The sequence below is a fragment of the Dryobates pubescens genome, chromosome 12 (genome assembly GCF_014839835.1).
Source record: "Dryobates pubescens isolate bDryPub1 chromosome 12, bDryPub1.pri, whole genome shotgun sequence".
NCBI lineage: Eukaryota > Metazoa > Chordata > Aves > Piciformes > Picidae > Dryobates > Dryobates pubescens.
The window spans coordinates 29,269,043-29,284,790 of NC_071623.1; the positions used below are offsets into that span (position 1 = coordinate 29,269,043).

At 39.5% G+C, this 15,748-nt stretch overlaps 1 protein-coding gene across 10 annotated transcripts in view; it reads left to right on the forward strand.

Annotated features, from left to right (window-relative positions):
- Positions 1-15,748, forward strand: part of ROBO2 (roundabout guidance receptor 2) — a 930,309-nt gene that overhangs the window by 91,189 nt on the left and 823,372 nt on the right. The window lies entirely within an intron of this gene.

The window sequence follows — 15,748 nt, forward strand, 5'->3', positions numbered from 1 at the left end:
CTACAGTTTATTCCAGCTGATTGTTGGCTTTCCCTTTAGCATTACCTTCAGGTGCTCTTATAGGTGGTTCTGAGTATTCAGTTCACTTACACTGCTTACACTGTTGCACATTTCTTGGCAGCTGTTGTCCAAGCCGTTTTGCCAAGGGTGAGTGGTGGGAGCCAGCACCACAGAGTAACTTCTGCTCTCTGTACACAGATGAATGTGTGTTCAACTGGACTACATGTGAAATGTATACAGATCTAATGCTAATTTTAAAAGAATGTTAATAATAATAATAATAACTCTAATACAACAGGCTTGCATTTAAAAGTTTTATTGCTAAATACTAATAAAACCTCTTCCTTTAAAGGCTGTATAATAAGCATCTCTTTAGCATGAAGTTTAATAGCCTTTCCTTCAGCTGTGTTGTGTAAGAATAGAAGTACATCTTCAAAAGGAGTCAATGCAGGCCATAGACACTAATAGGATTTGATTTCCATGAATGAGATTGTGGTCAGAGAAACCCATATTGTTTTTATTTGCATATGTATTTTCTGTGTACTCCACTGACTGCTTAGAAGTAGCACATTGTTTCCAGCAAAGCCATTGGAGTTTCTCCTTTTTTTCCTTCCTTTCAGCTCCTTATCTCATATTTTCAAAGGCTGGGAATATTGGCTTTTCCTACAATCTCTTTTGTTAATGTGAGAGCTCTTTCTAAACAATATAGCCTAAACTTTCAAGGGCTTGATGTTCCCTTTTTTGTGAGTCGTATTCAAGTGTCTGTGAAGGGTTTTTTCTGTGGATGAAATCTACATGCAGCCTTCTAGTGATTCCTTCCTCTTTGTGCTCTTGACCTGACATGACTGTCCATCTGTAGTGCCAGCTCTGGATGCCCTGATACATTCCAACTACAAACCTACAGCTCAATTTCTGCAGCATGTTCTGCCTTGTTTTCTTGTGTGAGTCAAGAGTGTGGACCATGTTACAAAGTGCACACATCTGCACTCTAGAGATAGTGTTAGGGTGCACTTTCTGAACATGAACATTTAGAAGGCAAGCTGTGAGTCAGCAGGGGTTTTTTATATACATTGTCAGGAGCATTTTGGCAATAGGGTTCTCATAATTAACACTGTAACAGGTAAAAGAAAAAAATTAGGATCTGAGAATTCTGGAAGAACTATTATCTCTTGAACTATTTTTCTCTGTGTCTGTTTCTAAATAGTAATAAAGTTGTGCCACAATTTCACTAATATTTTAAGCTTCAGTCAAGGCACATGTGTAACAAATTCCCAGTTAGCACTAGAATAAATTCCATTACTTCCTTTAAGATTACCCCATAATCTCCAGGCAGTGTTTCTTGCTTGGAGTACTAATTATCCTGCAACTCAATTGAGCCATGAATTACCCATAATTATCTATTTTCCATGGTAAAACAAAACCATGTAATTACACCCTCTTCAACTCCTTGAATTTATAGATGGTATGAGCAGAATTTAGGGCAATGTGTACTGGGCTAAAAGCAAGAATGGACTTATTCTTTTAGCCCTGAACTTCTTCATAGCAATATATTTTGGTATCAAGAGAGTCAGAGAGGTTCCCCAGAGGAAAAAAAAAATAATTATCTACTATGGGGACTTGAATAGTGAAGGTGTCTTTAATCACCTAAATCACTGCCACTTATGCTAGGACTGGGTTAAGGTGTGTGGAGATGCATGATCATACTGCACTACAATACTGCTGTTCCTCACATACTGTGTTTTTTTGCGATGTGAAATGCTTTTGCACTGCATTTGTTTACAGCAGGCAGACAGGGCCCTGAACAGCTCCAAGATGAAGTGACCTTTGAAGGTGCCTAAAGTTATCCATCTCTGTCTGAAATGTAGTAATTGAGATTCAGGCCCAGCTTTGCTTGAATTAAATCTCTAGGTAACTAAAAACAAACCTAAGAGATTATTCCCTGGAGTAGAATAGACAGAAACACTTAGATTGGGCACCTCATTTTGCATAAGCCGATGGATGACACGCTTTAAAAAGAATGTGATGCAGGAAAGTAAAAACAAAACAAAACACCAAACCAGGAAACCAAGCCAACCAAACAAACAAAACCCCAAAACAATTAAAAAACTCCCAACCAACCCCCCCCAAAAAAAACCCAAAATAAATCCCAAACAGATAAAAGGCTTTGAATCATGTCATTCTCTGGTGTGTGCCTTTGTTACGTGTCCCATGATGGAGCACCTGCATCAAGGCTTTCTAGAGATGACATATCACTAAAAGGTCAGATATCATCCAATTCTCCTACTGAGGCATCTGTCAAGTCATGTTTGCCATCGAAACAAGGTAATCTCCTCAAAGAAAGCAGTATGTTTTGCAACCCTCTGTAGCATATGACACTGGAAGTGCATGTCAGTAAGGTAAAAGTCACGCCATGTACTTGTTTTTCAACTGTTACATGCTATTTGTCATAAAAAGCTGCAATTGTTTAATTTTCCACAAACAATTTCTGTGTTTCACCATATTGCTTCACATGCTAGATTAAGAGAAAAAAGCAGGAGGCATTTTTGTTGTGCACAGAGAGCTAAAATATCAGCAGATAATGTGCAATGAACACACCGTTAGACAAAATACGAGGCTGATTCTCCTTTACACATAGGCCTGCCTAAAGTGAAATTGAGAATCAGGCCCAAATACTTGAGTTTAATTCTAATTAACTAGGAGCCTTCTTTTGAAAATCCTTTGTGAAAATCTCAAAGACATGGTTACAGTTGTTTCATAGGAGAAGAAAATACTGAGAGTGAGGTTACATCTAGAACTAAATCATTCAGACATGGCTTCAAAGGCATGCAATGTGATTGAATGCCAGCATTTGCAGTGGGGAATGTACACAGTGAAAAGTATTTTAATATCTGCATGGCTACCATGATGGTAGTAGCACTAGAAATGCATGTATCGAAGATGAAAAGCCCAGCTTCCTCCTTCTTGACTCCACACAAAAGGAATTGCTGCATTGCAGTGAAATGAAGCTCTTCCTTCATTTGCCACTTCTAAATACTTGCCAGACACAAAGGATTCAGTTTCATTCCTTATTTTCCCGCTCTGCAGCACAGAAGTCACATAGATTGTTTTACAGGTCAGTGCAACCAAAATTTTACTTCCTGTGTGCTCTCCAGCCGAGCTCCTGAGAGACCTAAAGAGGTCAAAGGGTATGGATGAGAATGGCAAAGTCCTAGGGGTTCCACATAGAATACATAGAATAAACCAGGTTGGAAGAGACCTTCAAGATCATCGTATCCAACCCATCCAACCCATCCAACACCACCTAAACAACTAACCCACGGCACCAAGCACCCCGTCAAGTCTTCTCCTGAAAACCTCCAGTGATGGCGACTCCACCACCTCCCCAGGCAGCCCATTCCAATGGGCAATCACTCTCTCTGTATAGAACTTTTTCCTAACATCCAGCCTGAACCTCCCCTGGCGCAGCCTGAGACTATGTCCTCTTGTTCTGGTACTGGCTGCCTGGGAGAAGAGACCAACATCCGTCTGTCTACAACCTCCCTTCAGGTAGTTGTAGAGAGTAATAAGGTCACCCCTGAGTCTCCTCTTCTCCAGGCTAAGCAACCCCAGCTCCCCATACTTGCTTAGATCTTGGGGTGGTGCTTAAAAGTAATAGGTTCAATTTCTAGCCATCACCTTTCTAAAGAGCATTATTTCTAGTGGTCTTTAAACACTAGCTGCTTTGATTTAGGATGATACCAACTTGTAATTGCCCTGCATCATGTACAGTTCTCTCTAATGCCTCAAGTGACTACTAATTTAGAAAAGGGGCTGTACTAGTTGGAGCATTAGTGCCTGTCCTTTCATGCCTTTGCCCTGCTGGGAAATTAATAATTTGATTGCTGTATGGAAATAAAGTCATAAAGTCCAAGAGTCTGCAAACTTCTCTTCTTGCTTTTCACCAGTTCATTGCTAATCAGGATTATATTCTTATTACTGCAGTGTAGTGTAGCCTGTGAAGGAAGAGATTTGTCTGGTAGAAAGCAGAACAGCCTGGCTTCTGTATGACACTCATGGTTTTAATCAAGGTAAATTTACATGCACTATTGTGAATACATGTGTCAGAGAATATACAGTGAGATAAAGATTATTCAGCACTTTATGCCAGCTGAAACTGGAGATACTGTGTCCCCATCTAGGTCTAAAGCTAGTGCGACCCCTGGAAATGTTTAGGGCTAAATGTTGAACCTACAAATTTCCCAAAATGTGCAGCCTTGTCATGTGTAGGTGTTCAAAATCATAATCTTTTATTTTGTAAAGTACAGCAGTGTGCCCAATCTGTGAACTTGGAAGACCTTTCCTTTACTTAAGATCCGATTTAGAAATTAACAGACTTTCCAGCCCCAAAGCCATGGGAGCTGTTACAAAATGTTGTAAGTAATACAGAGAAAAAAGGATAGTTTCACTTAGCAGTTTTAGAATCTATGTTTGACACAAGCTGTCTTATTTAACAGGATTTTGCTTGGCTGGTCCTTCAAAGATGGCAAGACCATTTAAAATGAACTGATGAAAATATTAAATTCCCAATGAATTATGAATGTAGAGAGAAATCCATAAACCTATTTACTTGGATAAATCTAGACAGAACATTTGAGTCCTCGCTTCTTTAGCATTTATGCTGCAAACTGATGCACTCCAAACCTCACTTTCAATCAAATTCCCTTTAGGAATACAGAAACAGGCTTGCAGTTTGTGAAACCACCTGGTCTTCTGCCTTTGATGTATAAGCACAGCTCTCCTTACAGTTGATTTCTCTAAATTCTACATTCTCAAGCCATGAATTCTCAATCATTTGGATTGATTTTTCTATCCTTTCCCAGACGCTTATAGCCTTTTGAGCTCTTAATACTTTTCCATCTGTAAAATGCTTGATTTGGGAGTATTTTAAACATACTTAATCACAGGAAATACAAGGCAATGGAAAATCAGCTGTACATTTCAAAAGATATAATGTGTTGTGAGAAATATTTCCAAGCCTCTCCGTGTAGCAGTGTGAAAAAAAGAAAAAGGCTCAGTACACAGAATGGCAGCAGGGACATGGCTATCTTTGAAGAATTCAACTCAGGATTTGTTAAGGATTTGAGCAGTCTCTTCTCAAACTGGTATCTGTGTGAGACTCACTGCCCTGACCTCAATCAGCTATCCTCTTTCTGCCCATTGCTGGCACCTGGCACTGTCTCAGATCCAAGTCTCTCTCCCCTTGTGCAATCAATTCTCCAGTGGCAGGTGCCAGTGCTGCCTAACATGGATCCACCACTCATCAAGTGTCTGGCATGAAGATCAATAGACTGAGGCACCTTCAGGCTATGCAGTGCTTCAGCCAGGATGTGCTTTGTCCGGGGTTTCTCATTCAGGGGATTAGTACCGGAGAAGGCAACTTCAGATGTAGGACCACAGCCATCCTGAGTCTAAGGGGAAGGAAACTAAATTTCCTCATCAGCAAAGAATTCTTAATGAGATTTTACAACTCCCTGAACTGCTGGTAAATATTTTCATCATTTAAGACTCAAAATGTTCAGAATTCCCTTCTCCACAGGGACATTAAAAAAAGAATAAAAATTGCACAGCATTGAGCATGCTTGCAGATACCAAAAATAATCCTATGACATTCTCTAGCATTTCTAACCTGGCCTGCATAGAACAAATGCAATACAAGTGTGTTTTACTATTGAATTCTTTTTCTGTGGAAATAGGCAGTCACCTGATGTTATAGGGTATGTTCCAAAATCTTTTGTTTGACTGTGAGCCCTCAAATACAGCAAGGACCTTATGGGTAGCCCAAGAGAAATAGATTTGATGTTGACTCCCTGGACTTCCTGCCCTGCACTGCCCAAATGGGCAGTAGCCATCTGATTAGCTTTTCTAGCAGCTGGGTTTTCTCACTTCTCCACGATTACACAGCTCCACTGCCAGTCTTCTAATGTGGTCCTAGCCTGGCAACAATTCTTGAGCTGTGTAGTGGCGTGGGCATGGCTTCCACTCACAGTTCCAAGCCAAGATGTTTCAAGTGAAGGCAAAAGCATTTATTGTGCTACGCAGTTAACTTATATATGTTTCTACACAAACCTAATGCAATGTTGTCACACTCTAATTGGTTGTCTTTCTACTAACACGCACTCAAGCAAGTCATAAAATTGGTTAATGATGACAAACAAGTAATTCAAACACTTCTCAACATATCCAGCCAAGTCCTGTCTGGTCCTTCAGTTGCTGATCAGGAGTACATTCCAAACCCAAGGATGGGCCACAGTCTCCTCGAAGCTGCTCGAAAACAAACCCTTCTCCTGCAGAGCTGCTCATCAGCACCAGAGTGCTCAAGAACCAAAGATCTGACTTGGAAAGAGTAGACTTTTTTCAGAGCAAGTATTTGCTTTCTTTTTGCTTTCTGTGCTGTTCCTCCCAAAAATATTTTATAGTGTACTTATAAAATGGAGCCTACTGGAAGTTAAAAGGCACTATCATCCATTTCAAATTTAACACGTTCTGCTGAAGAATCTCCATGGAAGTATTTTCATCCTCATGAGGATTTGCTGCAGGTTTTGGTTTGGGAAAGATAATCTTACCTCTTCCTCTTTTTTTTTTTTTTTTTTTTTTTTGCTTTGTGGTGGGTTTTTTCCTGACCTGTATGCAACTAAGTACACAGAACAATATGATAGCAGAGGATGTGGATTTCACTAGGGAGAAATGAGTCCTGGCAAAAAAGGATGGATTGATGGCAACACCAACCATGTGTACAACATGTAGAACCGAGGAGCTGATCACAATGAAACCAATTTAGGACATCCCTGGAAAAGGAAGTAGTGAACATAGTGTCTGCTCATGGGCAATCAGAAAAAAGCTTCCTGAAGCTAAATATGTCAAGATAATTTCTAACTGGAACTTAAACTTTGCTATTGAGCAAGCCAAATATTAAAATGGTTGCTTAGTGCAATGCAATCTTCATGGGAGCTGTAGGGATCCAGGGTCTTCTGAAATATGCACAGAATGATGCATTGAAATACACACAAGTTTTGAAATGGCATTGTACTTTTACACTGCACCTTTTAATGCCAATGTTGTCATTAGTTTTATTACATGTATCTCTCTAACTCTGGGATTCCTTTTAACTTAGTTTAGAAAAAAAGACATCTGAATCTGGTCAACCAGTGAAAGTAAGATCTGGCTGTATGTCTGAAACCATTAGTACCTACTAGTTACATTTTTTTTGCCTTCTATTTTGTTGCCTTCAGTTTCTTTTCCATAGAATTAATCATAGAAACAGAGAATTAAGCAGGTTGAAAAAGACCTTTGAGATCATCAAGTCCAACCTATCACCCAACACCAATCAACTAAACCGTGGCACCAAGTGCCTCATCCAATCTCTTCTTAAACACTTCCACTGATGGTGACTCCACCACCTCTCTGGGCAGCCCATTCCAATGGCAAATCACTCTTTCTGTGAAGAACTTCTTCCTAATATCCAGCCTAAACCTCTCCTGGTGCAGCTTGAGACTGTGTCCTCTTGTTCTGTTGGTGGTTTCTGTGTGCCTATAGTAAGGTATGACTCAAAATATTCAGCTTAGCATGTATTAGAGTAACTGGTGAAATATTTTTTCTCACTCAGTGTTTCTCTACAACTCCTTGATTTGTCATATGGGACATAAGCCTCCCTGTTAGTCAGTGAAGATGTATAACCTTAACATGACTCCATGGGGCATAGAGCTTGTCTTAGAATCATAAAATGGTTTAGACTGAAAAAGCCATTTAAGATCATTGAGTCTTATATTAACCCATAAGGTTTACAGTTAGTAAACACTCATTGATTTCATACTGCTAATCATAGAATCATAGAATCAATAAGGTTGGAAAAGACCTCAAAGATCATCAAGTCCAACCTGTCATCCAACACCTCATGAGTACTAGACCATGGCACCAAGTGCCATGTCCAATCCCCTCTTGAACACCTCCAGGGACAATGACTCCACCACCTCCCTGGGCAGCCCATTCCAACATTTAACAGCTCTGTGAAGAACTTTCCCCTCACCTTGAACGTAAACCTCCCCTGGTGCAGTTTGAGACTTTGTCCCCTTGTTCTGGTGCTGAATGCCTGGGAGAGGAGACCAACCCCATCCTGGCTATAACCTCCCTTCAGGCTCTTACAAAATGTTTCAAAGGGCATGAACAGGTTATTTCAAGCAGAAGTTGAAAGCCTTCTTAAATGTGTACAGACCAACCATTTTATTACATTTTATTCATTGAAGGGTAAGCTGAAGATGGGATGAAAGTTGCATGAGCAGGCAGCAGCAATCTTCTTTTCTGTGGCCAACCTGTATGTAGTTAAACAGCTTTACATTTTGGTACATATCAAAATACTAAAATGTCAATATTTTCCCAGTGAATAGCATCTGTACTTTAAACTTGCTAACCCTGTACTGGACCAACATGATTTCCTAGTGTTTCACAGATTTCTCATTATTCTTGTGTAGGCTAAATTCAGCCCTTAAATCTTTGCACTTGGCACTAAACTCTCCTCTTCCTTGCTTTTTTTGCTAGAACAAGGGCAATCCATGACTCTCTGGAGACTTCTCTGGTGGTCTGTGAATCTGCCTGGTGGTATAATTCTGATTCTTTAATTCCCAGCTTTAAATTTGTTTAAAAGGAAGATTAAAGTAGTTTAAATACCTTCTGTTATCTGTTTTCCGGATAATGAATTGCTGCAGTTGGCCTTGTAATCAGTCACTAATGAGAAAAGAAGTGATCTGTGTAGAGAAAGTACTTTGTTTTACAGAACAGTGTCTGAGAATGATGCCTCACTCCCTGGAGCCTAATTGTTTTGGCTGGGCTAGGAAGATGCTTTCCTGAGACCTAGGATAATAATCTTATTCTTCATTTGTCATTACAGTCCCTTGCTGCCAAGGCACTAAAATGTTGCACCTAGCTGTGTTTGGGATCGCCTCCACAGAATATCCTGGTGCAAAGTGAAAAAGTACAAGAGGGATGTGTTGATGTAATAGAACAATCTCAATCACCTGGGCAATATCCAGTGGGCAACTTGCTGCGGGCAACTGTGTGGCTGTTCAGCGTTGATTTGCATGTGTGCGTCCCTCGGGAGACAGCAAAACACCAGAACTGGTGGCAAAACATTGTAAATACTTTTAATATGATCTTATGTCTGCTGAACTGGAAACCAATATTGTGCATTACTATTGCAGCTATTAAGTCACTAGACATCATGCCCAGGATATAATATGCAGGCATTCATCTCTAAAATGTCTACCTCACTTCTTGCTACATTTAAGGGAATCATTTTGTCCTTTTTACCCATTTGCCTTCATTTGCTTTTGCATTCCAGCTCGCTCCAAAACACTGTTCCATGTGGGAATGATCTTTGATGAATTTATGTCTTATTTTGTTTATTATAGTCAAGGGCAATCAGCCTGAGAGTCACAGAGATGCCTTTCTAAGGGACACCAAAAGAACGGTGCAAAATATGTTGTGTAGGTATCTGTACCAACACATTTCAGGGCCTTGCACGTTGTGCATTCTAATCCTAAGAGGCCAGGGAAATTCTATAATCATTATATAGGCTTTTGATAGTCAGTGGAAGAAAAATATCTGTAAACATGCTTTCAAACTCACAGCTCATCAAAAGTGACATATAAATAGAGGAATGGCTAAAATGAATAAATCAAATATGGAACATAGCAAGAATGTATAGCATACAAAAATGAATGCAGAATTTCTGCACTGTTAATGTTCCAATGCTTAAGCTTGAGTGATAATGTGTCATTGCCAGGTACCTCTGTGAATGCAGAAAATTACATTGACTAACTAGTTTTGCAGTGGCTTGAGTTATTTTCTGTATTTTGATATTGGGGATGAAAATCTTTCTACACATTGCTTTGGTTTTAAAATGTGGTTTTCATTAAACTACATGCATCTAAACTTTTATTGCTGTTACATAAAACATTCTTTTTATTGCCTCTTTTATCTGGTTTCATAAATGCAATGGGCATTTTTTTTCCTCTTCTTTGTTCCTTGCATCCCTTTCCCTTAAAAAGAAAACAAAAATGAAAAGAGAGAGAGGGAATGTAGGAGCTGAAAGTATTGTGAAATGGACTTGAAAGTTGAAATCTTTCAAATAACTGGTACTGTCATTGAAAAATCTTTTTCTTCCACTTTGGTGCATTTCACAGTAATTTAGAACAAGCTTCAGAAATTTTACAACAATAAATACAGTTCTGCTAAAAGCATACATTATACAAGCAATCATTTAAAACTGTTCGTGACATCAATTATATTTTGTCATGGTGAAATATATAACACATTAGATTTTATCAGTACAATGAAGAGATATATTCCAGAATCATAAAGGTGGAAATCAAAATGATTTTCCCTGTGCCTAATGGCTTTAATTGCAGGATACAATAGAACAAGGTTGCTCCTTCATTTAAAATTTCACTTTATCAACTGTCTGTAACCTGTCACAGTATGCCCAGTGCATGACGGTTATACCATTCCATTCAGTTCCACCTCAACAGACTTGTGACAATATGCCAGCTGATTGTTTTCTTCTCTTTCTTCAGAAATGCACAGGTTCTGCATGCTACAGAATTATTAATATGCTGTCTAAGCTTCATTACAGATGACTATTATCCATTATCCACTAGCTGTCCATCTACAGACTCATCATCCATCCATGCATCCGTCCATCCATCCATCCATCCATCTTCCACCATAACCATTTGTAATTGTTTACCAGAGTCCAGAGAGTAAACAAAACTGTTGAAACAGAAGAATTATGATAGTGCTTTTTACATGGTCTGGTAAATACAATTTGTGTTTTCCCTCTTGATTCTGTGCCCATATAGATAAGCTTTATGACTATTTTGGACCAAAATAAAAAAAGCCACTGGAAAAACTTCCTTCCCTGCATAGACTAAATACAGCCTTGCTATATGAAGACATGCAGTTACTTTTGTAGTTGTGTCTGATGCATATAAATAAAGTATATACAGAAATCTGACTTAATTTGATAATGGACTAAATTATCAATAAAGGGAAGAGTGCATCCACTTCATGAACTGCAAGGTACCAGTGTGCAAATTATAGAAAAGCTGCAGGGTTTCCAATCCATTTTCAAATGTTTCTTAATCAGTTAGGAGTAAAAATCCCATTATTTTTCTTTTAAATGAGAAAGCACTCAGGACCTTAAGCCCAACAGCAGCCCTTTGGACAATACGGCCTGCCTGTGGAAATTTGGAAGGCATGCCTCGAATGCAGACCACTGGGGACAGATATGTGCTCCTTGTGTCTTCAGAGCTCCCACAATTTGCCTGGTGGCAATACAGGCTCCTCATTTTAACTTGCTCTGCTTTGGTGAGCAGAAGCCTGGTAAAACTATGGATATAAAAAAAAGAAAAGCTTTCCTATGTTAAAAGCACTTCCTTATCACAGAAAAGCCTTGAATCTATTTAATTTAGCAGTGTGGCTATTTCAATGTACCCTCAGAGAAAAAAATACTTTAAAGCAGTATGTTTCATGGTGATTTATATTCAGATATGTTAAAACAGACAAAAAGGGAGGAAAAAGTGATATTGAAGTGCAAAACCAAAATTACACAGATGTTTCAATAAGAAATCAGACATCAAAAAAACTATGCTTATTGGAGCTTTCCTGTAAAGGCTATCTGCATGTAATTATATTTATGAACTTTTAATTAGGACCAATACCATCTGTCCCAATTGCTACTCATAACCAAGATTCAGAGTAGACTGTGTGGTCTATCCATTTATCAGCTTTAGACTTGGAGCTCTCTGGCTCCTTCACTTTTAGCACGGGGCATCATCAGGATTTCTGATAGGATGCTATGTGGTAGAACATTAAAAAAATCCCCACACAACCAAACCAAAACCAAATCAAAACCAAAACCAAAACCAACTCAAAACAAACAAAACAAAAACCACACACCAAAAACAAACCCATGGGCTGGTCTCTTCTCCCAGGCAACCAGCACCAGAACAAGAGGACACAGTCTCAAGCTGCACCAGGGGAGGTTTAGTCTGGATGTTAGGAAGAAATTCTTCATAGAGAGAGTGATTGCCCATTGGAATGTGCTGCCCGGGGAGGTGGTGGAGTCACCATCACTGGAGGTGTTTAGAAGGAGACTTGATGGGGTGCTTGGTTGCATGGTTTAGTTGATTAGATGGTGTTGGATGATGGGTTGGATGTGATGATCTTAAAGGTCTCTTCCAACCTGGTCTATTCTATTCTATTCTATTCTATTCTATTCTATTCTAACCCACAGCCAACCTATAGCAAGCAGTAAATATCTTCCTCCTGTGATAAAAACAGTCAGTTCCTTTTTGGGACACATAGGAAGGCTAGACAAAGGAGGAAATTCATTGGTTGTATAGCTATGAATGAATAAACATGATAGCAATACAGGTTCATCATTTGTGATCTTTGTTGTAAGATACATACATATATCAGACACATTTCAGAGATTTGGAAGTGTAACTGTACAGATCTTTGGAAGCTACTGCTGCTCCTTGGAAATAGCAATGTATACTAATATGATATGGGAAATGAAATGTAAACTAATGCCAACAGAGAAAAAAAGCAATCAGCTTAGCTGAAGCACAGATAATGTATTATAAATGATGAGAACTCTGGCAAGTATATGCCTTTGATTTTGCTCAGACACAAAGTTGTCTACATTACACTTGTAAAGCTATAAAAAGAGGGAAAAAACACCCCAGCATTTTGCATTTGTATGAATAGAAGTAATTAATTTCCAGCCCTTGTAATTTCCTTTTTGAGTGAGAAGGAGCAGGTCCAACTAGTTTGTGAAGAATAACATTATTATAGCTTCATCCTAGTAAACAAATTTGGTCAATCAGCCAATTCCATGTAATCTGGAGTGAAATTTTAATAGACAAGAGTGTCATGTTTTCCCTGGGCGTCTGGGCAGAGTATAGTCTATGATCAGCTTCAGCAATACATTTGTTAGGAGAAATATATCGGTTGAGCAATGGGTATTGTCTGCCCAGACTTCATGAAGGACTTTGACACTGCCTCCTGTGAGATCCTCACAGACAAAATTTTGATGTATGGGCTGGATGAGCAGACACTGAGGTGCACTGAAAACTTGCTGAATGGCCAGGCCCAGAGGATGATGGCACAAAGTCTAGTTGGAGGTCAGTAACTAGTGGTGTACCCTAGGGGTCAATAGTGGGACCAGTTCTGTTTAATGTCTTCATTAATGATTTGGATGATAGGGTGGAGTGTAACCTCAGCTAGTCTGCTGAGACACAATGCTGAAAGGAGTGTCTGATATGCTGCTATGCATTGGGCTGGAGAAATGGACTGACAGGAACCTCATGACGCTCCACAAATGGGAATACTAAGACATACAACTGGATAGGAACAACCCCATGCAGGAGTATATGCTGGGGTCTGCCTAACTAGAAAGCAGCTTTGCAGGAAAGGCCCTGGGGGTCCTGGTGGACACCAAGCTGAATGTGAGCCAGAAATGTGCCTGTGCTGTAAAAAAGGCCAATAGTATGCTGGGCCACATTAGGCAAATTTTTGCCAGCAGTTCAAAGAAGGTAACCATTCTCCTCATTTCAGCACTGGTCAGGTCCTGTGGAGTGCTGTGTCCAGTTCTGGGCTAGCCAGTACAAGAGAGACATGGACATACTGGAGAAAGTCCAATGAAAAGTAGCTTAAAAGATAAAGGGACTGGAAAAGAGAAGGTGCAGAGGAGATCTTATTAATGTAAATGCCTGAAGGGAGTGTATAAAGAGGACAGAGACAGACTGTGGGAGGACAAGAGGCAATGGGCACAAAATGAAACACAGCAGGTTCCCTCTAAGCATTATGAATTATTATTTTTTCACCAAGAGGGTGACAGAGCACTGGCATGGGTTACCTGGAGAGGTTGTGGAATCTCCATCTTTGGACATATTCATGAGCCATCTGGGTCCTGAGCAACTGGCTGAAAGTTGCCCTGACCTATATAGGCCCTGTCCAACATTAGCCATTCTGTGATCCTGATTTATGGTTAGGAAAGTTGAAGTGAAAAATCAATCCTCTTTCTCGTTCCCCAATTCCCCACCACCCCTTTACAACACAGAAAGAGTGGACATTTTGATTGATCTCAGATCTATGAGAACATTTCGCATTGATTTTTTTTTTGGTTGTGTTTGGGTTGTGGTTTTTTGTGAAATTAGTTTGTTCCCAACTCTACACTTAACAGTGTTGAAATTTTGAACATAATATATTTCAAAGGTATATTGATAAATCTTTTTGAAGGTTTAGTAAAAACTTTATGTATGACTTAATAAAGCATTACTCAAACATTCTTGTCATAAAGAGTTCTAGCTAATCAGACCTTAACAATAATGTATGGTACCAGTCTGCAACACATGCTGCTCATGTCTCTAACAGTCTTGTTACATGTATAAGTGATCTTTTCATGCCTTGTAATAAATGTCTAAACATGAGCATTAAGTGGTACCAAATTTCGTGTCTTGGGTCCTCCAGAATTCTGCCTTCATTTTCCATACTTAAGAAGCCAACATTGGTGTAGACAAAGCAGTATCTCAATGTAGAGTAACTCAGAGGTGTTCAAAGTCAGGCCACACAAGTCAGAAAATCACAGAATCACCAAGGTTGGAAGAGACCTCAAAGATCATCAAGTCCAACCTGTCACCACAGACCTCACGACTAAACCATGGCACCAAGTGCCACATCCCTCTGGACCACCTCCAGGGATGGTGACTCCACCACCTCCCTGGGCAGCACATTCCAATGGCTAACAACTCTCTCTGTGAAGAACTTTCTCCTCACCTCCAGCCTAAACCTCCCCTGGTGCATGGTGCCAGTGCTACTCAGAAATGCCAAAATCTCTGCACTAATTGCTTGCAAGCTCAAAAGACAAACCTTGTAGAGAAGCCTACTGACTAGGAGAACATAAAAAGAAGAATATATGGACTTGACACCATTTTCCAGAAAAACAAACTCTCTGAGACTTTTCTATGATGGCTGCTACACAAAGTCTAGAGTGATCAGTGGCATTCTAGAGTAAAAAAGTAGGTATTTTTTAATGTGCTTAAGATGACTCCTTCATGGGAGGATTTTTTATTATTGATAAAGTAATAGGGTTTTTTTATACAGCATTTGATTTTTATTTGCTATTGTTTTTCATAATAGCCAAATAATAGTTTGGAGAGATAACCCAACTGGTTTGTTTGTTGTTTTTTTTGGTGGGTTGTTTGTTTTGGTTGGTTTTTTGTCAGGCTGCTGAAAAAAACAGTTGTCTATATTAACAGCAATCTATATTTACACTTTTACCGATCACATTCCACCAGAATTACACCCATCCTTGATAGGAAAACTAATGCAATTCAAGACAAAATCCAGGTCTGAATTGGAGAGAGAGACAGAGAGAGAGAGAGGGAGTGAGCTCATTCTAGTGGTTATTTGCCTGCCTCTTTACAATTCTTTCTAGAACTCTCATTCAAATATAATTTGCAAATTCTCAAACTGACTTCTGTAGTATTTCTAATAGAAAATACTGAGCACAAGCCTGTCATTGGTCATGAAAAGATGAGAGGTATAAGTGATGATCAGAGGGCTGCAGCACCTCTCCTATGAGGACAGACTGAAGGAGTTGGGGCTGTTCAGTCTGGAGAAGAGAAGGCTCCAATGTGACCTCATTGTGGCC